Source organism: Palaemon carinicauda, chromosome 1 (assembly GCF_036898095.1).
Source record: "Palaemon carinicauda isolate YSFRI2023 chromosome 1, ASM3689809v2, whole genome shotgun sequence".
In the NCBI taxonomy this organism is placed as follows: Eukaryota; Metazoa; Arthropoda; class Malacostraca; order Decapoda; family Palaemonidae; genus Palaemon; species Palaemon carinicauda.
In genome coordinates this window covers 244,535,287-244,561,054 of record NC_090725.1, presented here as the reverse complement: position 1 = coordinate 244,561,054, position 25,768 = coordinate 244,535,287, and the positions used below count along the sequence as shown (strand labels likewise).

Sequence of the window (25,768 nt, the reverse complement as noted above, 5' to 3'; positions counted from 1 at the left end):
TGCAACGGCTCGTGAAAGATGTTGTAGTGTGGTTGTTTGAGTAGCCTGTGCCGTGGAAGAAACTCTCCCGGGAGTTCCGTCAGGGGAAGCAGAGGGTCCGGAAACCGTTCTGCGTATAGTCACAGCGGAGCTCTCAGGGCCATCGGAAGGTTGACAGACAACCTGGTCTTGTTGAGACCCATTCTCAACAGAAAACAATGGTGGGAAGACGCAGGCGTCGATGTTGTCCCACCGTCACCGGAAAGCATCTTTCCAAAGAGTCTTGGGGTCTGAGACTGGGGGGGAAGAACAGCGGAAGCTCGAAGTTCCAGGCTGTCACGATCAGGTCCCCCAGGCCAGGACTTGCTGGTTACTATAGGCCAAAGACCCCCAGGTACTCTCTATCTGCGAGGCTCTGCTCAGATAGTCGGAGAGAACATTCCTCTGCCCGGAATGAGCGAGCCGATAGTGGTATTGAGAGGACCTCGGATCATCTCAGTATCTCTACTGCAAGATGCGAAGGTATGAAAATGCGTCCCCTGCTGGTTGGAATACGCCAGTACCATGAAGTCGTCGCGCACGGAGCGACTCGGCAGGAACTGTAGGATCTGTAGAGGGGCCAGACTACGGCCCCTAAGCCTGCCTGAATGATGGGGAGGTACCCTTCAGGTCCTGACCATAGGCCTGAACCGGAACATGCCCCCCCCCCCCCTTTTCTTTGACGAGTTCGAGAACAGCATCAAAATGTGGGGAAAGGACGAGAATATCCACTCCCATCAAGAGATTCCATAGGTCAACCCCCATTGCAGGTCTAAACGTTCCGCTGGTCCCATAGGGGCCAGAAAGTCCGGTTAATCGTTGCTTTGATACCACCGGAACTTGGGCCGCCTCACAGGGAACTTATCCTGAGGCGACCGTTCGGGACTTTAGACGAGTCAATGAGGAAAAGAGACCCAGGAAACATTCCAAGGTAGGGCTGAAAGCTCTGCTTGACTGAGAACAGGTACTGCGACTCTCCTCAGCCTTGCCACAGTCAACTGAAGGGAAGGCTCGGAGAAGGAGTCAATATCATGGCTAGATACTCCAGATGTTGAGGCAGAAGTATAGAAGGCTCAGAGCAAATTACTATGATCCCTTACTCTTGGTAAAGTCCCGGAAGCTTGCCCCGGTGTTGAAGAAGGTCGAACCCGAGACTACCGGAGTTGGCCAGACCCCCAAAAAGCGAAGGAGGCGGAAGCCTGCTCCTGAGCGGCCATGAGGAAAGCAGGGAGAGTTCTCTAGTGAAAAACCTGCGATGCCGCGGCGGGATCGCCCACCGCATCTTAAGCAGGAACACCTGTAGTCTAGGCTGAATTCCAAGAGCTTCCTGGAAGATGGATGGAATGGAACCTGGAAGTACCTGTCCTTCCGATCCAGGGCATAAGGAGTCCTGCAGTCTCGTTACCAGTCTGATCGACTCTGTTGTTCCACGCTGGACGAAGTTTGTTCGACAAACTTGATCAGAGCTGAGAGGTCGACGACGGAACTCCCATCTCAGATGCTTTCCTACGAGAAAGGATCAACTGAAGAAGCCGGGGGGAGAAGCCGTCGACGACCCTATGGAGGACCTTCTCCTAAGGCATGGATCCTTCTGCCCAAACGGGCAAACCTCTTGCCGACCCCATGGCATAGAGGCTCAGTGACACTGGATTCGCTGACAGTGACGGAGAGATGGTAAGAGCGAGGCGCGATATCCTTGGCTGATCACGGAGATCGAGCAGGAATCGGCATCGGGAAGCTGTTATCCGGACGAGTAACCTTAGGCATCCCCCCAGCGTGAGACCTGCAAGGGGGGTTGCCAATCCTAGAGTTTGTGAACTCTGCCGCTCCCTCTAGGATTATGCCTCCCCGGGAGAGCCTCCCGTGCTACCTGTCCCTGACAGGAGGGGACTGCTATTGTACACCTTGTCTTAGCTGCCGTAGACCGGATCCGATAACTTAGGCTGACGAGGCTGAATAAAGAGGCGTCGGAGGCCTGCAGGGTCTGGAAGAAAGCGCCTTGGAGGAGTGAAAACGGAAGTCGACTTCCTCCGCACAACAGCTGTCCATGTTTCTGTCCTTGGGCTCAAACAAGCTCTTCCCAAGGATGGAAGAGTGTCTGAGCTTGTCGACATCCACGGATGAGACACCCGAGAGGAAGCCCTCGGTCACTGCGTCTAGATGCTCCAACATCGAGTTTGCCCGCAAGTTCGAAACTTGGCGACGGAACGCCAAGGTGCTTGAGCCCAAGAGGAGGAAAGTACCCATGATCTTCCTGGAGCTTCCTTGTACAAAACCTTGGGTCGCAACCGAGGAGGGAAAGGACCTGGTAAGCCCCTTCCACGAGATGGAGAAGAGGAAGGGCTAAACCAGTCACCCCTTGCCCGACGGGGAAATCTCGAACGGAAAGCTCCCTGGCAAGACCCTTCCAGAGAATGACAAGGAGGAAGGGCTAACCCAGGTTCTGGAAAGAAGAATGTTGCTCAGACCTCCCTGAAGATTCTTCCTGCTCTTGCATGTGCCATGCTCTGCGTTTACGGGGTGAAGACCGTGTTCTGGAAATACGCGTTCCAGAAGACTTGCCAGGCTGGCTGTGTTGCGAAAGCCTGCCGGGAATCGCGGTCGCAATCGCCCTGGCGCTCACGCGATGGTAAATCAATGGTTCGCGCGTGACCGAACGTGGAAGCGCCCGTGCGCGGGCACGCAGGAGCGCAGACGAAAGTGCGCGAGGGAGCGCAGAAGGAGGGCGAGCGTGGTAGGAAGGGCGAGAGATGGTGGTCGGAATTCGATAGTTCACAGGCGAGCGATGACCCGTAGGCAAGCAATGGCTACTGCAGGAATCGAGCCGGTGCTCGTGCGATGGAACACCGTCGGTTCGCGCGATGGAACACCATCGGTTCGCGCGATGGAACACCGTCGGTTCGCGCGATGGAACACCGTCGGTTCGCGCGATGGAACACCGTCGGTTCGCGGGGCGAACATTGGAGCGCGGGCGCGCGGGCACGTGGGCGTGTGGGCGAGCGCAGGCACGTGGGCGAGCGCAGGCACGTGGGCGAGCGCAGGCACGTGGGCGAGCGCAGGCACGTGGGCGCGCGGGCGAGCGCAGGCACGTGGGCGCGCGGGCGAGCGCAGGCACGTGGGCGCGCGGGCGAGCGCAGGCACGTGGGCGCGCGGGCGAGCGCAGGCACGTGGGCGCGCGGGCGAGCGCAGGCACGTGGGCGCGCGGGCGAGCGCAGGGACGTGGGCGCGCGGGCGAGCGCAGGCACGTGGGCGCGCGGGCGAGCGCAGGCACGTGGGCGCGCGGGCGAGCGCAGGCGGTCAGGAGACCGATGGCGCGTAGGCGGGTGATGGCGCATTGACGAGCGATGGCGCGTCTTGGCGAGCGATGGCCCGTAGGCGAGTGAAGGCGCGTTGGCGAGCGATGGCGCGTCGGTAAGCGTTGGCAAGCGACGGCGCGTTGGCAAGCGACGGCGCGTTGGCAAGCGACGGGGCGTTGGCAAGCGACGGCGCGTTGGCAAGCGACGGCGCGTTGGCGAGCGGTGGTGCGTTAACAAAAATGCTTGCGTGCAGGCGAAGAATCGCGCGGGCGCGTAGGAGATCGCTGACGCGTAAGAGACTAGGGATGGTTAGCGCGCATCGCGCTAATCAGAAGGCGCGCAGGTGCATCAGGAAGGTGAGTGCAGATGCGAGCTGTCAATCAGGCGATCCTGGACGGTCAGGAAAAACCGTTGGCGCCCATTGGTGCGTGGCAGGAAAGGGCGCGCAGATGTGCACTGGCGATTGAAGAAAGCTGGCGCACAGAAGGACAGAAGTAAAGGTGAGCGCTGGCGAGCAGGAGGAAGATCTACGGCAAGACTCAGCTACCGGAGATTGTGGTCCACAGCAGGCGAGCGCTAGATCGCTACTGATGGTGTCCAGGGGACCTGAAACGCGTGGAAGATCGATGGCGATCGTTGACGCGCAGGAGATCGCTGACGAGCAGGCGAACGTTGACGCGTCTGTGGTCGCTGGCGAGCTGGTGATCGCTGGCGAGCAGAAGGGCGACGCGTGGAATCCTGTGCGTACAGTAGCTTAGAAGCACGCGTAGGCGACCGCGAGCGTTGCTGCGCTGGAACAGGCTGACGAGCCGGATCGCGAGGGCGAGGAGAAGAAGAGTCCTTGTCCAAGACCTGAACGGAAGTTCTAGGTCGCGTGGGCGAACGTGGGCGCACAGGGCGCGTATCAGGAACTGGAAGCGCAGGTGTGCTCTGACGGGCAGGAGATCTAGAGCGCTCAGGAGACCGATGGCGCGCAGGGCGCACAACAGGAACAGCAGGATGTTCGGAGTCCTCAGAAGAGCGCTGGCGAGCAGTGGGGCGATGATCATCAGGAGAGCGCTGATGAACAGGAGAGCGCTAGCGATCAGGAGAGCGCTGGCGAACAGGAGAGCGCTAGCGATCAGGAGAACGCTGACGAGCAGGAGAGCGCCTGTGCGCTAACACTGCAGAGGGGCGCGCAGGGGAACCCTGACACGCAAGGGAAGCACCCACCATGGGAGGCAACCCTTTGCCCCGAAGGGACCGTTGCCCGTCGGATGACGAGGTCAGACTGCTGTCCATCTCAGACTGCTGTCCATCTGCACCAGGGGCGGAAGGTCAGGAAGGCGTTGGAGATCGATCCCCCGAGAGATCTAAGGAGGTAGGAGCTGCAGGCTGCATACGGAGAAGATCCAAAAAGGCGCCTCTTAGCACCCTTATAGGGAGACGGGAGGCCCTTACGACGTAGCGGACGGTAAGCCTTACAGCGAAGGCGGCCAACAACAACAACAGCAGAAGAGTCCTCCGAAGAGGAGTCTCTATGAGTGTACTCCCTCGCGAACGAAAGAGAAACACTCGTAGAAGAGACGGGTCAGCCAGTGACCTAAAAAGAGCAATCCTTCGAAGAGGGGCTCCTGCAGTTGCCCAGCCCCTTGAGCGTAACTGCAGGTGCGACCACTCAGCACCAAGAGCATAGTCGCACGAAATAAAGGCAAGAGGAGAACCCCCAAAGGGGAAAAAACTCAAGCCTGGACAGGAAAACTTCCCTCGGAAGGAAAGTTACCCACCCAAGGAGGCGAGCCTCCTGAGTGTTCTAAAATGAACTGGAGAGCTGTCAATCGTCACGGGAGTACTTCCAGGAGAAGGAGACACGCCCCTGACGAAGATCTATAGGGGAGGCAGCAACAGCCGAATCCCCAGGCCTCAACAAGACAGCTCACTCCGTTGTCACATTACAGAAACGAACTAGATCAGTAACTGTGAAAAATAAAACAAAAATCATTAGTTAACATTCATTCCCCCGGGAAGACTCCGAAGAGGAATCCCGAGGGAAAAGAACACAAGAATTACACAACAGGCACGTGCCCTCACAATCACTTACACTCACGGAAGGAGAGCTGTAACCAACACAGAATTATAACAATTATAATTATGTAACTATGTAATTATGTAATTTAAAAATGAATGAACACTAAGGAAAGAACGAAAACCCCGAAAGGAATCGTTCTACAAAAGCTGAAAAATCAACAAATACAATTAGATTCATAAACTAATTGAGACAAAACGTACGGCATAGCAACCCCACCCACACGGGAAAGAAGCTACTCAGACGTAGTAAAGGTACCGTAGTAAAGGTTGAACGACCTCAAAAGAGAGAGAGAGAGAAAGACCGTAGTCAAACTCGATCGCGACCCATGAAATTACACCATGGTGGCCTAACTGTCGAGGGCTACACGGAGATATCGTACACTACACACACAAGCACGAAGTCTGAAAAGGAAACTTACTGATTTCTATACTCAAATATATACATAAACACGAAAAAATGTTTACATATAAATTGAGTAAAAGAAAAGTAAGTGATTAAGTAAAGACAAAACAAATAATGGCTGCCAAGCGAGGACAAAGACAGGCACGTCTGTCCATTGTCCGAGCCAAAAGTGAAGTGAGACATTTCACCGGTGTGAGGGAGGGAGGGGTAGCAAGCTACCCCTCCCCCTACCCCTGCTAACTAGCGCGGGGTAGGAAACCCTCGTTAAAATCTAATGGCTCGTCATTTCAGCTACGCCGAAAGTAATACCCAATGTAAATAGCATGGTTTGTATTTCGGTTACGGAACAAACAGTCTTTCAAGTCAGGTGGCGATCTGTTACCTGGCCTAATGGTTCATAAGGAGGTCTCTTCAGAAACCTGAGAACTTGAACCACGTTCCAAGGGGGAGGTCTCACTTCTGACTGAGGACAGGTAAGTTCCTAACTCTGTATGAGTAAGGAAAATTCTAGCGATGAGGAAATGTCCAATCCATTCAGCCTAAGGGCGAGGCTTAAGGCTGAGTGGATAGCCTTTTACCGCCGAGCCTGAAAGGCTCCTTTCTTCACGCAAATACACGAGGAACTTCGCTATTGCTGGAATAGTGGCATCGAGAGGAGAGATACCCCTTCCACGCCACCAACCACAGAAGACGTTCCACTTTGCCTGGTAGACTGCTGCTGATTACATCCACAGGTATCCAGACATCCTGTTCGCAACTTGTTGCAAAAATCCTCTATAAGTGAGGAGATACCGGATAGTCTCCATGCGTGAAGTTGTAGCGAAGCTATGGCTTTGTGAAAGATGTTAGCATGTGGTTGTTTGAGTAAAACGTGTCGTGGAGGGAGTTCTCTTAGAGACTTCGTCAGGAGTTGCAGAAGATCCAGACACCATTCTGCATGATGCCGTAGCAGAGATATTAGGGTCATTGAGAGGTTGACCGAATTGCTGGCCTTGTTGAGCACCCTCCTCATCAGACAGAATGGGGGAAAGGCGTAGACATCGATGTTGTCCCACCGTTGTTGGAGTGCATCTTGCCAGAGAGCCTTGGGATTTGGGACTGAGGAGCAGTACAACGGGAGCCTGAAGTACAGGGCCGTTGCGAAGAGATCCACTGTTGGAGAACCCCCTAAAATCAGGACTTTGTTGGCTACTAGACAATCCAAAGACCACTCAGAACTCACTATTTGAGATGCTCTGCTCAGGTTGTCGGTGAGCATATTCTTCTTGCCTGGAATGATGCGTGCCGATAGTGATACCAAGTGAATCTCGGCCCATTTCAGTATCTCTACTACTAGATGGGATAGGGGCTGCGAAAAAGTACCTCTTTGTTTGATGATGTAAGCCACTTCTGTGGTGTTGTAACTCATCACCACCACTGAGTGGCCTGCCAGAAACTGATGGAACTGGTGAAGGGCCAGAAAGATGGCCTTCATCTCTAGCAGATTTATGTGGAGGTATTCTTCTGACTCAGGACTATAGGCCTGAGGTTGTGTGGTGCAGCACATGGGTGCCCCACCCTTTTAATGAAGTGTCTGAAAACAGCATCAAATCTGGGGGGAGGTCAAGATCATCTACAGCCTTTCGTAGATTCTTGTCTGACACCCATCATTCAAGGTCTGTCTGTTCCGCTGCTCCCATAGGTAATCAGGGTGTCCAGAGAGTCAAAGGCTTGATTTCACCTGGACTTGAGTCGCCACTGAAGAGATCGAATCCTGAATCAGTCGTTGAGAACTAGCTAGGCCAGATTTGATAGGTGCCCTAGGAGACGAAGCCACATCTGGGCTGGAAGTTCTTCTCGTCTGAGAAAGGGTCTTGCGACCTTTCTCAGCATCATTATCCTGTTGTCTGATGGGAAGGTTTTGTGGAGATTGGTGTCTATAATCATGCCTAGGTATACCAGTCTTACCGTGGGAAGCAGGCAGGACTTCTCGAGGTTAACCATGATCCCCAGATCTTTGCAGAGCCTCAGAGGTTTGTCTCAGTATTGAAGAAAGGTTAACACCGAGTTTGCTAGGATTAGCCAGTCATCCAGATAACAGAGGAGACAGATGCCAATAATGTGTGCCCAAGATGACACTAGGGTGAACACTCTGGTGAAGACTTGGGGTGCTGAATCTTAAGTACTTCCTCTAAGACGGATGGATTGGGATCTAGAAGTATGCGTCCTTTAGGTCCAGTGTGCATATGAAGTCCTGTGGTCTTACAGCTTGTCTGACCATGTCTGCCATCTCCATGCTGAAGTTGGCTAACAAACTCGTTCAGAGCAGAGAGGTTGATGACTGGTCTCCAGCCTCCAGACGCCTTTTTCACAAGAAAGAGTCGACTGAAGAAGCCTGGGGAATTGTCGAGGACCTCCTGGAAAGCGCCCTTCTTCAACATGGTCTGGACTTCTGCCCGGAGAGCTAGCCCCTTTGCTGATCCAATCGCATAGGAGTCTATCGACACTGGATTCCTGATCAGAGGAGGGAGAGATAACACGACCGGGACACGATACCCTGAACAAATCACGGAGATTGTCCAGGATTCCGCCGCGAGTTGCTTCCACCTGTTCCAGCAACTTTGCAGGCATCCCCCAACTGGTGGACAAGTGGGGGGAGTGCCTATCCTAGCATTTACAGCCACGGCCGTTCCCTCTGGGATATTTTCCTCCCCTGGAGGACTCAGCGCCTTTCCTGTCTTTGGTCGGAAAGTGCTTCTTAGACACCGTTTGCTTCGCTGTCTTCTTGCTCGTCGAGGTCTAGGCTGTGTTGGACTGCTGAAGAGCTGGTGGTTTGTAGGGACTAGATGTCAAGGCCCTATGGAGGAGAGAGTCCCGGTGAGACTTCCTCCACCTCTCCTCAGGCTTGAATAGAGAGGATCTTTCAGAGAGGAGTTCCTGAGCCTAGCAAACTCGGCATTAGGGACCTGCTAATGGAACCTCTCAGACACTGCATCAAGTCGTTTCAAGATGGAGTTTGCCCACAAGTTCGAAACTTGGTGGGCAAGAAACTTGATGGTGCGAGCGCTTGAGAGGAGGGAGGTCTCATTAGCCTTCCTGGTACTTTCCATGGAAAAATCCTAAGTCTGTACCAAGATTCCCTGGGTCCCCAACCAAAGATCAAGCCATGAAATAGCCTGCATGGCATATTCTGCGACTTTCTCCTAATTGAGGATCTCTGCTGCCGAGAAAAGAGACCTGACGGTTGGAGTCTCTCTCTCCATAGAGACCTCCTTGGGTAGCTCTTCCAGAGAGTGGTGGTTTGGAAGAACTGGACGAGGTTCGTCCAAGACCTCATAGTACCTCCTCTGCTGGACGCAAGGAGGTAGAAGGAGTTTGGCAGAGGAGCCTGACCGATGAGAGGAGAAGTCGGAGAGCTGTCGGGCAATCTTAGCCCTGGCACTCTTCAGCCCCTCAGACCAGGGAAAGGCTGCACTGGCCTTTGAGGGCTTCTGGGTGCCAAAGACATGATCTACGACTGTGTCTTTGCCCTCTTGTGGTGATATCTCTGGGTTGGCGAACCCACTGAGAACCCTGATAAGAGTAAGAAGTTGCCAGAAGGCATGTTCTGACTCTTTCTGCTCACCCTCTGAAGTGGGACTGGTAGCGAAGTCTCCTTCCTCCACCCTTAAGAGCTCATCTCAGGGTGGGTCGTGGACTTCCCTAAATTGGCTGATGGGTCCTGTGGGTTTGGAGGTCCTCGTAAAGGACTTTAATAAAAGAGCCTTAGAGTCCTTTGACTCTTTGTAGGGAAGAGGGTAGAGCTCTAACATCAAAGGGCCGCTGGTACTATCCTTCCTGGTTCCTACCTGAGGTGGAGAGCTCTTCACATGAGGGGAGTCTCCCTCCAGAGGTGGGAGGACATCCACCCTTCGCGAGGCTCCCTCGACAGAGGTGAGGTGGGAGAGCGTCAAGGAGGAGTGCCAGGAAGGATTGGCCTATAAGTCCTCACAGGGGTCAGCTTCACTCTAGGAGATGTGATCTCGTCAGACTCCTCTTAACCTCTTCAAGGGTGAAGCAGCTGAGGTTCTTTGCTGGAACTCTGCTGGTGCCGACGGATGTTGGAGGGCTGCAGAGCCCTCTGAAAAGCGTGAAGAAAAAGTAGGCCCGAAGGCTTGCACAACAGCTCTAACCATGGCACCAAACCAGGGCTGCTTGCTAACACTGACTGTCAGAGATGTCCACTGAAGGGAAAGGGACCGAAGGTTCCCTAATGCGTTTGCAGGGAGGGGATTGGGGAAACGGAGATCTGTTAGATGCGACCGTTCTGGAGGACGAACATTACCTTTCCATTTCTTCCTGTCCTCTCGCGACTTCCTTGAAGTCGGAGAGTCTGGTTATGCCCTTCTATGGTGTCTGCTCTGCGCTATCGGAGGAGAAACCTGCTTGCGTGATGGCAAGCTCGCAAGAGATAGCGAACTGGTCCAGCGCTCGCACGCTAGCAAGTGCTTGCACGTAAGAGAGCGCTGGCGTGCCCGAGAGCGTCTGCGCGCAGGAGAGCGCTGGCATGCTGTAGGGCGCTGGTACGCTGTAGGGGGCTGGCAAGCCGGAGAGTGTTGACGAGCTGGAGAGCGCTGGCGCGCAGGAGAGCGCTGGCGCGCAGGAGAGCACTAGCGAGCTGGAGAGCACTGGCGAACTGCAGAGCGCTAAAGCAAGAGAGTGCTGACGTGCTGGTGAGCACTGTCGTGCTGGAGAGCATGAGACCGCTGGCGAGCGTTGGCGTGCTGGCAGGCGCTGGCGAGCTGGCAAACTCAGATGCGCTGGAGAGAAAGGATGTGCAAGGGAGCTATGGCGTGCAGAACACTGGTGCGCCGACGCACTGGAGAGCGATGGTATGCTAGTGAGCGCTGATGTGCTGGAGAGCGTTGGCATGTTGGTAAGCGCTGGAGAGTGCTGGAACACAATCTGGCAGATGTTTAGAAGGCGTGCACACGCGCTCACGGACACGAGAGTGCTGCGCAGGAACCTGGGGCGTTAACGAACGACGAGTAGACTGTTATAGAACCATCACTGACGAGCGTGCACGAGGATGGCGCACAGCTGGACGACACACAGGCGAATGACGCAAAGCTACACAGCAAGCAGGAAGGCGCAGATCTGGAGGAATCAGGAGGACGGCAAGAAGCAGAAGATCAGTGCTTAGAAACAGGAACTGGGATGTGGCCTTTGGAAGGCTGAACATCCACCATAGGGGATAGCACGCGATCCACAGGAGAGTCCAAGGCCGAAGTCAGAGGACTAGCGGCAGCGTCGTCAGAAGAAGGTCCAGGAACAGGCAGAGGTCGAGGGACAGAAAACGATGGACAAGAAGGCTCCTCTGCGGAGGACAGCTGCGTAGATGAAGCTGAAGAGCCAAAGAGGCGCCTTTTCACCAATGGTGAAGGTGCACATCTAAGGCAAAGAGGAGGGCGAGCCCTATGAGAACAATGATGCCCTCTGGAGGCCAGTGGATCAGAAAGATGACAAATTCATAGATAATTTGTATTTTTCCTAACTATACAAACCTTAGCTATTTATTAGGGGTTATACTTTCGGCGGAGCTGAAATGACAAGCCATTAAAAATTAGCGAGGGTTAACTACCCAAACTGCTAGTTAGCGGGGGATAGGTGGGGTAGCTTGCTACCACTCCCCCTCACACACCTGTGATTTTGCTCACTTTGCTTGGAGGTAGAACTTCAAGGGGGATAGGGCTGGTGGGAAAGTTTGTATAAATAGCTAAGGTTTGTATAGTTAGGAAAAATGTTATTTTTATTATAAAATTAATTTCTAAATATACTTACCTGGTAGTTACATATATATAGCTTAAATCACGCTATATATATGTAACTACCAGGGAAGTTACATATTTAAAAATGGTATTTTTATTTAAAATTAATTTTTAATTATACTTACCCGGTAGTTACATATATACTGTATAGCGGGATTTAAGCTATATATATGTAACTACCAGTTAAGTTACATATTTAAAAATACAAATTATCTACGAATTTGTCATTTGTTCCGTAACTGGAATACAAACCAGGTTATTTATTAGGGGCGACTCCCCCATTAGGAAGGGTGGACGTCCCTGCCAATCTGGCTTTTGGCTTTACCCGGGGTCTCCTTATCTGAGCATATTAGTACTCAACAATAAGGAGTCCCTACCCTCGCTAAAACCTTGCTACGCAAGGTCCTCGGCCTACCTAAGCTGTGTGTTGAGACATGCAGAAGTGTGACTGCCTGGGTAAAGTTATTCTGAGTCTATTATAGGAAAAAACTGATGTAACCAAGACTTTCCCAATACTGTACCACCTCGCCAGGGTATGGGGACGCAACAATATTAGCTTAATAGTAGGTACACAATGGAGCATGGTTTACCTGCAGTGGTTTGAGGTCAGCTTATGCAGAGAACCCAGGATGCTGCTTTCCCCACGAGAGGGTAGGATGAAGAAAAGAATAAGAGCCAGTCAAATCTTTTCATTCACGCAGACTAAAACCGGGTAACAGTACCCTCAACCTTCTGCTACTTGTCCAGTAAGGAGCTTGAGGTATACAACCAGCTGTTGTGCAGCCACCCCCAGGCCGATAGAGATCGTATCGAGTTCCTGTGGGTCACGTCTTGCATGAGAAAGGTTGTGAAAGTCACCTGGAGCATTCACATCCTTCCTTGTAAAACCTGCATCACAGAGTAATCTGCTTATAAGGGCCAGGGGCATAGCTATACCCCTGACATCGTGAGTTGTCATGTTGAGATGATGCTTTGGTGATCCTCCTTTAGTCTCTCCCAGTGCTGATGACAAGAGAAGGGACCCGGGTGGGCTGTTGCCGTTCTCTTAAGGTAGAGTCTCACACCTTACCCTGGGCACAGTAACGGATGATCTGGATCATACATTACCGAGTGGAAACTTGTGTAGGATCCGTCACCTTTGGAGACTGTGTCTAGCGACATGCTCGGGAACGAAACTGAACATTGCCTTTTGCCCTTCTCATGAAGTTCCTTGACTCGTATGGCTGCTGTCAGTGTGTAGGAATATTGTCTTCTTAAACCAGGTGAAAATTTGTTGCCTTGTGAAGTGGAGACTGGAAAATTTGAACCATGTTCCGAGAGGAAGCTTTCAATTCCTACTGGAGAAAGGCAAGTTGTAAGTCTGTATGAGTTAGGAAAGGTCTGGCGATGGGTTGAGAGGATGTCCCTTCCTTTCAGTTTGAAGGTGAAGGATCAAGGTTGAGTGATCGTCTTTACCTATTGAACCTGAAAAGGGGGTCTTTTCCTCTTGCATATACTTGAGGATTCTGCTATTGCTGGAATAGAGGTATCGAGTGGAGAGAGACACTTTCCCATGACACCAACCACACAAGACGTTATACAGTACTGCCTGGTAGACTGATGCTGAGGAATTCCTCAGATATCTAGACAACCTTTTCGCAACTTATTGCGAAAAGCCTCTGTGGGAGAGGAGGTACTGGGTAGTCTCCAGGCGTATAATCATAGCAAAGCTATAGCTTATGGTAGGTGTCGAAGTGGGTTGTCTGTAATGTGGAGAGGGTTCCCTTGGAGACTCTATCAGGAGCTGCAGAAGGTTTGGAAACCGTTCTGCGTAATGCCACAGTGGAGCTATGAAAGTCCTTGAGAGGCTGACCGATGTTCTAGCCTTCTTGAGTGCCCTTCTCCAGACAAAACAGGGACGAGACGTAAACATCATTGTTGTACCCACCGTTGTTGGCCTGTTTTTTGCCAGACAGCCTTGGGGTCTAGGGCTGGGGAGCAACGGCAGCCTAAGGTTCAGGGGCGTTGTGAACAGATCCCTAGTTGGAGGACCCCGTAAAGTCGGGACTTTGTTGGCTACAAGGTGATCCAAAGACCATTCGGTATACCTTATCTGAGATGCTGTGCACAGATTGTCGGCGAGCACATTCCTCTAGTCTGGAATGAAGCGGGCTGATAGTGGCACCGAACAGACTTTGGCCCATCTTAGTGTTTATACTGCTAGATGGGAAGAGGCTGCAAGCAAGTTCCTTCTTGCTTGTCGATGTGAGCCTTTGTGTGGTGTGTGGTATTGTCGCCCATCACATCACTTAGTGGTCTGTTAGGAACCAATGAGGCTGCTGAAGGACCGTAAAGTTGGCCTTCATCTCTTAAGAGATTTTAGTGAAGGTACTTTTGGACTCTGTCCAGAGGGCTGAGGTCGTGTGGTGCAGCACTATGGTCCCTCCTCTCTTCTTTTGATGTGTTCTAAGCACAGCATCAAGTCCGAGGGATGGGGAAGGATGAGAAGGTTATACCACTCTGTAGATTCTCGACTGACACCCATCCCTTGAGGTTCGTCCAAACTTCTGGTCCCATGGGGGTCAGAATGTCTGGAGGATCGAGGGCCTGATTCCAATCAAACTCAAGTCACTCTGGGATGGGAGTTCTCGTTTTGAGAAAGTTTTGTGGAGATTGGTGTCTAGAATCATTCCCAGATACACCAGTCTTCTAGGAGGAAAGTAGGGAAGACTTCCCCAAGTTTACCTTGATCACTGGATCTTGGTTAAAAGACTTCAGAAGTTCCGGTGCTAATGCAAGGTTGCCACTGAGTCTGCTAAGGTCAGTCAGCCGTCCCGAAACAGAGGAGACAGACGCCGATCCTGTGAGACCAGGATGGGTGTAGTGGAAAGACCGAAGCACAATGCCCTGAACTGGTGTTTCTTGTTTGTCTAGACTGAATCTTCCAACCTTCCTAGATGGATGGTTTGGGCCTGGAAGTATGTGTCCTTTAGGTTCAGTGTGCAAATGAAGACTTGAGGTCTTGGCCCTTGTCCGAACTCCAACATGGTGTGGATATCGACCCAAAGGGACAGCTCCTTGCAGATCCTTTCACATGGGAGATTGTTGACGCTGGGGTCCTGACTAGTGGTGTAAAGGATAGGACGCGATACCCTGTGTAAGGATTCTTTCCTGAGAAAGAATTCCTTTAAATGACAGAAGGAAGGCAACGCTTTACCCTACCATGCACCCTGATGGGATTGATGCTATTCCTTGGAATAGAATCAGTCTGGCGAATGTTAATCAATGGTTAACGGTTGAGTATTGTGGTTACTGTGCAGTTGGAGAGTGCTCGTAAGTAGTCTCCTGTCTACAAGCCACTGATGAGGGTTCTCCATCGTTTGTAGATCACCTTAGTGCGATGGCAAACGGCCAGTAGCGAGAAGTGTGTTGTATACCTTCTGATCTAGAGAACTACCCGCAGAGGTTGACTAGTAAGTCCGAGTCACGAACTGCTGGCGAATTATCGATGATCGGTGAATCGGCGGTGTGACCCGAGGATGGTAACCGACAGGCAGATGAAGGCTGTCTAGTCAGTCAACCAAGGTAAGTTGGCAATAAATGAGTTGGTAATCTGCTTTGAGAGCTCTGAGAGACAGCAGAATGGTTTAATGAGTCAGTTGGTGATGGTAAGCCATTGATGATCAGCGATCGATCACGGATCGGTGAGCTAGAGATCAGCAAGCTGACTATGGTCCCTCCTTGTTGGTCAGAGATCCGCAAGATGACTATGGTCTATCCTGGTTGGCAAGCTAGCAATCGGAGATTGTTAGTCATTGGAGGGACTAGAGGTCAATGATCAGAGCTGAGCTAGCAATTGGCGATCTGGTGATCGGCGAGCTAGCGATCAGCAAGCTGTGAACTAGCCAACAGCAAACTGTGATCTAGAGATCAGTCTGTTGATGCTTTCTTGTTTGCTGATGGTGGCCTGTCAAAAAAAAAAACCTTCAGAAGAGACAGGGACCAAGGATTCCCAGTTTTGATTCCCCTTGGAAGATGGAATCTTCGGGATCTTGAATCCTTCTGTGAAGCCTCTTTCCTCTTTTCCCGGCAGCCATGTTATGCGTTTGCGGGGAGAGGAATGGGGCAATGGTGACCTGTCCAAAAAGTTTTATTCTTTTTTGCCTATTGCGCGAGTGTGCAGGAGAGTACTGGCACGCAGGATGATGCTGATGCTCAGTTTCTGCTGAAGCGTAGTTTTCGGTACATGCGCAGAAGAGCGCTGGAGAGCAGGCAAGTGCTGGTGTGCAGGTGAGCGCTGGTTCTTTGGCAAGAGCTACCACATTGGATCTGCGAGCACTGGCTCTTTGGCAAGAGCTGGCGCATTGGATCTGAGACCGCAACTGCGCTAGAGAGCGCTGGTCTGAGAGGGCAGGAGAGCGTAGAAGAGCGCTGGCGAACCGGCAAGCGCTGGCCCTTTGTGAAGAGTTGGCGAATTGGCGAGCGCAAGTGAGCAGGAGAGTGCTGGATATGAGAGCACAGGTGAGCGCTGGCACGCAGTAAGGCACTGTGTAGGGTTTTGTGCAGTCTCCCTAGAATGCGCAGAAGTGCGTGTCTGGTTGGGCAAGGGCAGGTGCATGGACACGCGATTGCGTGGCGCGCGGAAGACTGCTGGCGCGTGCGGGGAAGACTGATGGCGCTCGCGGGGAAGACTGGTGGCGCGCGCGGGGAAGACTGGTGGCGCGCGCGGGGAAGACTGGTGGCGCGCGCGGAAGAATGTTGGCGCGCGGAAGAATGTTGGCGCGCGGAAGAATGTTGGCGCGCGGAAGAATGTTGGCGCGCGGAAGAATGTTGGCGCGTGCGCGCGGAAGAATATTGGCACGTGCGCACGGAAGACTGCTGCCGCGTGCGCGCGGAGGACTGCTGGCGCATGCGCGAGGAAGACTGGCGCGCAGGTGCAGGAGAGCGCTGGCGGCCAGGTGCAGGAACGATCCACAGAAGAGTCCAGGACCGAAGTCCAAGGACTAACTGTAGCGTAAGGTAACGCTGGTAGGTCGGCAGGTCAGCTGGCAGGACGACCAGAAACTCGGATGAGCCCTTTGGAAGGGCAAACATCCACTCATGGCGATCGTGAAAGGTCCATGGAAGAGTCCAGAACCAAAGTCCAAGGACTAACTGCAGCGTAAAGTTGCGCTGGTAGGTCGGCAGGTCAGCTGGCAGGACGATCAGGAACTGGGATGTGCCCTTTGGAAGGGTGAACATTCACCGATGGCGACCGTGAAAGGTGCATAGAAGAGTCCAAGACCAAAGTCCACGGACTAAGCTGCAGCGCAAGGTTACGCTGGTAAGACGATCAGGAACTGATGATGCCCATGAGGGCCAATAGACCAGCAAGCTGACCTTAGCAGTAGCGATCCTAAAAAGATGAGTCTCTAAGAGTGGCCCCTCTCGTGAGAGAGGTGATCACTTCAGGAGAGACTTGCCCTAGACTATGTTCCGCCCCCGAAGGAAGAGAACTCAGAAAGGGGGGGAGTGTCATCTAGGCAAAGACAGCAACAGCAGTCGGAGTCTGTGAAGTGATTAAGATGCAGGCAGTTCTCCCTCGGAAAGAGGAAACAACCTTCCTCAAAGATGAAGTGCTGATCAGGTGTTACCACGGGCGTACTTCTGAGAGAAGGGATGACGCCCATGATGATGCCCATGAGGGCCAGTGGATCAGCAAGCTGACCCTCAACAGTAGCGATCATCCGAAGAGGAGTCTCTATGAGTGGCCCCTTTCACGAACGAGAGAGGTGAACACTTCGTAAGAGAGACTTGCCTAAGACTATGCTCTGCCCCTGAAGGAAGAGAGACTCAGCAAAGGGGGAGAGTAATCTGGGCGAAGGCAGCAACAGCAGGCGGAGACGATGAATTTATTAAAATGTGGGAAGTTCTCCCTCGAAAGGGAGAAACAACCTCACACCTGAGGAGGAAACTCTCCCTCCGAAGGGAAAATTGTCCAACCCCTGGAGGTGAACCTCCTGGTTAGCACTCTAAGATGATCTGAAGTAGTGGTCATGTTGTCACGGGCGTACTTCTAAGAGAAGGGATGACGCCCATGACGAACGTCCTCTGAGGGACGGCAGTGACAGCAGATTCCCCAAGCTCTGCTTCGTCGGCACTCTTAGTTGAACGAAGAAAACAGCATAGCTGAGGAAAAATAAAATTATTTAACAGAAAATTCCCTAGGGAGGAACGCCGAAGAGGATCACCGAGGGAACAACATAAAAATAAGTATTGCGCCCTCCCTTCCCCAGTCGACATCCACGGGAGAAGGGGGAGCGAAGTAACTGTAATAAAAATGTTATTTTTATAATAAAATAAATTTTTAAATATACTTACCCGGTGATTATATAAGCTGCAACTCTGTTGCTCAACAGAAAACTCTACGTTAAAAATCCGCCAGCGATCGCTATGCAGGTAGGGGGTGTACTACAACAGCGCCATCTGTCGTGCAGGTACTCAGTACTCAATGTAAACACAGAACTCAATTTTCTCCTCGGTCCACTGGGTCTCTATTGGGGAGGAAGGGAGGGTCCTTTAATATATAATCACCGGGTAAGTATATTCAAAAATTTATTTTATTATAAAAATAACATTTTTCAATATTAAACTTAGCCGGTGATTATATAAGCTGATTCACACCCAGGGGGGTGGGTAGAGACCAGCAATAATTGTTTACATTATTATGAGCTAAGGATTTTTTATTTCATTTTAGCAGTTATTCAAAATAACAAACATAAAATAAATAAGTACCTGGTAAGGAAGTCGACTTGAACAATTACTCTGCCTTTTTAAGTACGTCTTCCTTACGGAGCCTCGCGATCCTCTTAGGATGCTGAGCGACCCCTAGGAGCTGAAGTATCAAGGGTTGCAACCCATACTACAGGACCTCATCAAAACCTCTAATCTAGGCGCTTCTCAAGAAAAGAATTTGACCACCCGCCAAATCAACCAGGATGCGAAAGGCTTCTTAGCCTTCCGGACAACCCAAAAACAACAATAAAAAACATTTCAAGAGAAAGATTAAAAAGGTTATGGAATTAGGGAATTGTAGTGGTTGAGCCCTCACCCACTACTGCACTCGTTGCTACGAATGGTCCCAGAGTGTAGCAGTTCTCGTAAAGAGACTGGACATTCTTAAGATAAAAAAGACGCGAACACTGACTTGCTTTTCCAATAGGTTGCGTCGATTATACTTTGCAGAGATCTATTTTGTTTAAAGGCCACGGAAGTTGCGACAGCTCTAACTTCGTGTGTCCTTACCTTCAGCAAAGATTGGTCTTCCTCATTCAGATGGGAATGAGCTTCTCGTATTAACAGTCTGATAAAAAAGGATAAAGCATTCTTTGACATAGGCAAAGATGGTTTCTTAAGTGAACACCATAAAGCTTCAGACGGGCCTCGTAAAGGTTTAGTTCGTTTTAAATAGAACTTAAGAGCTCTTACAGGGCATAAGACTCTTTCTAGTTCATTTCCAACCATACGATAAGTTTGGAATATCGAACGATATTGGCCAAGGCCGAGAAGGCAGCTCGTTTTTGGCTAGAAAACCAAGTTGTAGAACATGTAGCCGTTTCGGATGAGAATCCGATGTTCTTGCTGAAGGCATGAATCTCACTGACTCTTTTAGCTGTGGCTAAGCATACCAGGAAAAGAGTCTTTAAGGTGAGATCTTTAAAGGAGGCTGATTGTAGCGGTTCGAACCTGTCTGACATAAGGAATCTTAGTACCACGTCTAAATTCCAACCAGGTGTAACCAAACGACGCTCCTTCGTGGTCTCAAAAGACTTAAGGAGGTCCTGTAGATCTTTATTGTTGGAAAGATCTAAGCCTCTGTGACGGAAGACTGATGCCAACATGCTTCTGTAACCCTTGATAGTGGGAGCTGAAAGAGATCGTTCTTTCCTCAGAAGTAAGAGGAAGTCAGCTATTTAAGTTACAGAGGTACTGGTCGAGGATACGGATACTGACTTGCACCAGTTTCGGAAGATTTCCCACTTCGATTGGTAGACTCTAAGGGTGGATGTTCTCCTTGCTCTAGCAATCGCTCTGGCTGCCTCCTTCGAAAAGCCTCTAGCTCTCGAGAGTCTTTCGATAGTCTGAAGGCAGTCAGACGAAGAGCGTTGAGGCCTTGGTGTACCTTCTTTACGTGTGGCAGACGTAGAAGGTCCACCCTTAGGGGAAGTGTTCTGGGAACGTCTACTAGCCATCGAAGTACCTCGGTGAACCATTCTCTCGCGGGCCAGAGGGAAGCAACTAGCGTCAACCTTGTCTCTTCGTGAGAGGCGAACTTCTGCAGTACCTTGTTGACACACTTGAACGGAGGGAATGCATATAGATCTAGATGTGACCAATCTAGGAGAAAGGCATCTATATGAACTGCTAATGCCAACAGCATCTGGTGTTCCCAGGCGGTCACCCATCCAATTACTGACCAGACCCAACGTTGCTTAACTTCGCTGATCGGACGAGAAGCGGTGTTTTCAACGTGGTAAGGCCGTTGACTGCTGGGTACGGGATTGGAGAGCAAAATATTGGGAGCCTCTTGGTCATCGAGGTTGCGAAGAGATCTATGGTTGGCTGGCCCCAGGTGGCCCAAAGTCTCTTGCATACATTCTTGTGGAGGGTCCATTCTGTTGGAATTATTTGTCCCTTCCGACTGAGACACTCTGCCAAGACATTCAAGTTGCCTTGGATGAACCTCGTTACTAGTGATATGTCTAGACCTTTTGACCAGGTGAGGAGGTCCCTTGCGATCTCGTACAACGTCAGAGAGTAGGTCCCTCCTTGCTTGGAGATGTACGCCAAAGCCGTGGTGTTGCCCGAGTTCACCTCCACCACTTTGCCTTGAAGGAGAGACCTGAAGCTTTTCCAGGCCAGACGTACTGCCAGTAGCTTCTTGCAGTTGAAATGCATTGTCCTTTGACTCGAGTTCCATAATCCCGAGCATTCCCGACCGTCTAATGTCGCACCCCAGCCTACGTCCAATGCGTCCGAGAAGAGAACGTGGTTGGGAGTCTGAACAGTCAGGGGAAGACCCTCTCTTAGGTTGATATAGTCCTTTCACCAAGTCAGACAAGACTTTATCTTTTCGGAAACCGGGATCGAGACCGCTTCTAGCGTCTTGTCCTTTTTCCAGTGAAAAGCTAGATGGTATAGAAGAGGACGGAGGTGTAGTCTTCCTAGTGACACAAATTGATCCACGGATGACAGCGTCCCTACCAGACTCATCCACAGCCTGACTGAGCAGCGTTCCTTCTTCAGCATCTTCTGGATGGATAGCAGGGCTGGGGGCTGATCGTCTTGTTCAGCAACGTCCTCATCAGAGGGTTCCTCATCCGAAACTGATGAGGAAACGGCAACGGAGTGGGCAACGTCTGACTCGTTGAATCCGGTCGCATTGGTGGATGCGTGACGGAGCCGGACGCAAAATCATGGAACTGCTGCACAGTCTGTGAACTGTCAACAACCATGGGTGCGTGAGGAAGTACAGCGTCAACCCGAAACTGTCTAGACCGTCTGGGTTGTGCAGTCAACACCCTACCGGGTTGCTGAGGTTGACGCACTGCGTCACAACAAGTCACCTCTGCTGGTTGTTGAACGTCCTGAACGTCAACAACCACCTCCGAGCGTCGCTTAACGCCAACGTGCGGCTGGCTACCCACACTGGGTCGCATCGGTGGAGGAACCACCTCAACTGGCAGACGCGAGTAGGTTACCTCAGCGTCAACAGGGCGCACAACCGACCGGTTGGAAGGTTGTTGGCCAGAAGGTTCTTCTCCGCATCTAAGTCCTCTATCAAGGACGCAAGCTTGGACTGCATGTCTTGCAGCAAAGCCCATTTAGGGTCTACGGGAGCAGGTGTGGCAACAGACGGGGTTAGCGACTGAGGCGGAACCGTTTACCATCCCTGAAAGCCCTGTTATGCGTGACATAATAGTACAGCAAAACTTCAAAGGCTCGACAACAGGTGAGAAGATGACCTGTAAACAACTTGGAGCGTCTCCTGGCTAGGCGCCAGGGAGAGTCTACCAGAATTGAGAAGTCTATCTGGGCAGAGGCATGAACTCCCAAGCCGAGAACTTCTCTCGTGTCATATCACTCTCGCTCTATAAACCAGTTTAAAAGAAGGGAAAGCAAAGGCTGTATCCCCCAAACTCCTCCTGGTGAAAAAACCAGTCGCCTAGCCAACGTAACGCTCTCTAGGAGAGCGAGAGAGCACTAGCTTAAAAACAACGGCTTCGAAGTAGCTAGGCCTAGTGTAAGTTCTGACGTTTAGGCGAACGAGGAGCAGCAGTTACAAGATCCGGACGAAGATCCTTAAAAAAATCATCATGATTTAATTAAAGTCCATAGTAGGCTAAGCAGCTTAAGGCTCCTCTCCATCTGACAGAGTCCTCAAGGGAATATCAGTAGGAGGGAGAACAGCAACTTCCTCATCTACAGGAACCTTGTCCGATAAAAGCTGAGTCTCTCACTGGTGCATTAGTAGCGGACCAGAACGCAACGTCATGTAACTGCTTGACAGTCTGTGAACTGTCAACAACTGAACTGTCAACCACAACAGGTGCGTGAGGACGAACAGCGTCCACTCGAGACTGCTTTGACTGCCTAGACTGAGCAGTCAAAACAACTCTAGAATGCGGAGGTTGACGCACCGCGTCAAAACAAAACAACTTAGACTGTTGTTGTACCTCGCAAACGTCAACGGAAGGTTCCGTGCGTCGCTGAACGTCAACATGCGGCTGGCAGGGTACACTGGAACGCATGGGTGGCGGGACTCTCTCAGCTGGAGTGCGGCAGAAGGTCGCCTCAGCGTCCACAGGACGCACAACCGTGGTTGGTTGTAGGCTAGAGGTTGGTGCAGTGTCAACCTTCTCCGCACGAAAGTCCTGCATCAATGACGTTAACTGAGACTGCATGGTCTGCAGCAAAGACCACTTAGGGTCTACAGGAGCAGGTGCGGCAACAGACGGTGTGACTGCCTGATGCGGTACCGCTTTGCCTCTCTTAGGAGGTGAGCAGTCGTCGGAAGACTGCAGTGAGTCCGAACTGACCCAGTGGCTACAACTGGGCCGTTGGACTTGCGCGGAAGGGACCGACTTGCGCTTAAGAAGCCGCGAGACCTTGGTCCATGGTTTCTTACGAGAAACCTCTTCCGCAGACGAGGAATAAATGGGCTCTCTCGTCTTTGTGTGGGTGGGGCGATCTTGGGTAGATACGCCCGAAACCACGGAGGGAACGTCTGTTCGCTGATTAAAGCCTCTCGAACCCTTTGGTCGTACGACATTGCTTCTCCCCTAGGCTTGGGAGCTTGCAAGAGGTCCCGGACTGGGAGGACGACAGGCACGAACAGACGAACCCTCGGACGCAACACTGTAACACTTTGCGCACTGTAACACTTGCGTATATCACTTTATCACTTCGATTTTCTGTTTTGCACTTATTTCTACCTGAAACACGCAATTCTACCCTTCATTAAAAGGTAGTAATTGCGAATTAGTTGTATAATGCAAGCTCATAATACCAGCAAAAAACAGAAAACATATTTCAAGATAAAAAGAAAAATCAGTGGCTGGGAAAGAGACTAAACACTAGTTCATATAACTACGTTTTCCATCTCTCACCGCACATAGCCTGGGGACGAGAATAAAAACCTAAAAACGTTTTATCTTTCCTCCCCGTACAGAGACTAGGGACGAGAGCAACACGAGAACAACGTTACCCGCTTGAACGGAACGTTTACTCTCCTCTCTCTCCCTCCGTCTCTATCTCTCTCTTTCTCTCTTGATTTCGCACCTAAGAGAAGAGCCCAATTATATATCGTCAAAACAAACATGTTATTTGACTAAAGGAAAAAACTGAAAGGTTTTTCAATTGAAAAGTTCCTTTAAATTAGAATTTAAAACATTTAAGCTAAGAAAGAATGAAAAAAACGTCAGAATCGATTTACTCTTTCTGCAAAGTGAAACCGTGATACTCTCTCTCTCTATCGTAACGATAGAGCGCATGTTGAACGTCCTGAACGTCAACAACTGCGTAGCATAAAAAACTAAACGTTAGTTCATCTTTGAAAACAGTACGAAGACTATCAAAGAAAATCTTTCATAAAATATTACATTTAAAAAGTTTTAATTCCTTAGCTCTATAAAAGCTAATTACAATATAAAGGGCTCAACGTTGATTAACTTCGGTTTCCAAGTTAGGACCGCCTACTCTTAGGAAAGTTCTATATAAACAAAACATTAAAATTATTTTATATGTTTATAATAAATGGAAAGTTAATCGAAGAGGCCTAATAAAGGCGGAGAGATAAATATATAGAGGAAAATTTATCACGTGATATATTTACTAAAAGCCTAAACATACTTCCGTCTAAGGGAAGGGTCGGCCATTTAAAAGTGAAAGAAAGTCCATACTATCTTTGTCACCATAATTAAATCTATCCAAAACGAGTTCAAGTTTTGAGATGAAGATAAAACACCTGCATAGCGAAAGCTCAAAACTAGAATAGTGTACTTCACCAATAGTTGTGAAAACAAATCCAGTTAGCACAGCAAATTAGTAGGTCTTGCCGGTAGCCCGACAGAGAGAAAATTGAGTTCTGTGTTTACATTGAGTACTGAGTACCTGCACGACAGATGGCGCTGTTGTAGTACACCCCCTACCTGCATAGCGATCGCTGGCGGATTTTTAACGTAGAGTTTTTTGTCGAGCAACAGAGTTGCAGCTTATATAATCACCGGCTAAGTTTAATATTGAAAAACAAGAATTACAATTATTAAAATCAGCTAAGAATATTCACTAATAGTGAGAACCACTGATCCTCCGAAGGGAAGTGTTCTCTACAGAGAAGAAGCTGAAAAGAGAGAGAGAGAGAGAGAGAGAGAGAGAGAGAGAGAGAGAGAGAGCGCAGTCTACAGCAACAGCGGAGGAGTCCAAAGGGGCATAAGCGTCAGCAGGGTGGACAGCGGACAATGTCCCTGACACAACAACATCAACGCAAGCAAGAGGATCCACATCTGAAGTCTACGAGGACTGCACACTAGCACCACGGTAAAGACATTGCAGCAAGTTATTTTTGGAGGGCAGACCCGGTAACCCCAAGGATGACCACACCTGTAAAAAGGGAGAAAGATTAATGGACAACTCCGGGACGAGAGGCAAGGAAGCTTCGCTAGGGGAAGCGACACCATCTCTCGAGGACCGAGGTTGACCAGGTGTTAAAGGACCTGCGCTACCACTCGATGGTCTCTTGCAAGAGACCGAGCAACCAGGAGCTTCGGAGGAAGGTCAGGAAGCGGAAGAAGGAGCCTTAGGTTTTTCTGTTTCTTTTTTTTTTCTTTTTTTTAGAAACCTTCGAAGGAGAAGAATCCCGCTTAGACTTTTTCTTCAGCCGTTGCCCAAACCTTTCCCATTGGGAGGCAGACCACTCACGACACTCACTACACTGATTACCACTATCATACCATTGACCTATGCAAAGGGTGTGAGGATCGGTGTCCTTGGCAGACATGAAGGTCCCGCAAGACCGGCCTTCAAGTCCAGGGCAGGTACGCATAGTCGGCAGAAGTCAACACACACACACTGAAAAGAAAAAGCACAAAGCACAAAAAGCATTAATGGCAGTCCAAATATTGGTGAAGATGAAGAGCGGCAACAACCGTTCACCATCCGAGCCAAAAGCAAAGTGGCCTAAATTACAGGTGTGTGAGTGGGAGCGGTAGCAAGCTACCCGCCCCCCCTAATCCTTCTAATTAGTGGAATGGGTAGCTAACCCTTGCTAAAATCTAATGGCTCGTCCTTTCAGCTTCGCCGAAAGTAATACCCCTGATAAATAGCGTAGGTTTGTATTCCAGTTACGAAACAAATTACAAATTCGGAAGTAATTTATACTTTTCCAAACATACAAATCTTTAGCTATAGTCATTTTTTCCGACACTAGACAAACCTAACACTATTTAATAGGGATGACTCACTCGTTCGGATGTCCAACCTCTGGGTTGGTCAATGACCCAGGTTTTTACCTGTTTTTACCTGTAACTGGGAAAAAACCTTGACACCTCGCTAAAAGGAAACATTGTGTAATGTGCCTGTAGCGGCATGATCAACCTGTGTGGTTGTGATAAACTAGCAATGTGACTGTCTAGGTAAGATTATTCAGTTTTAAAATAGGAATGTGATTCAAACATAGACGT

At 50.5% G+C, this 25,768-nt stretch overlaps 1 non-coding gene across 1 annotated transcript; it reads right to left on the bottom strand.

Moving 5' to 3' along the window:
• Window positions 1–19,956: 19,956 nt before the first annotated feature.
• On the bottom strand, window positions 19,957–20,075 carry LOC137659001 (5S ribosomal RNA). Its single transcript, XR_011047450.1, has one exon. It is a non-coding gene; the product is annotated as a 5S ribosomal RNA (ribosomal RNA).
• Window positions 20,076–25,768: the final 5,693 nt, after the last annotated feature.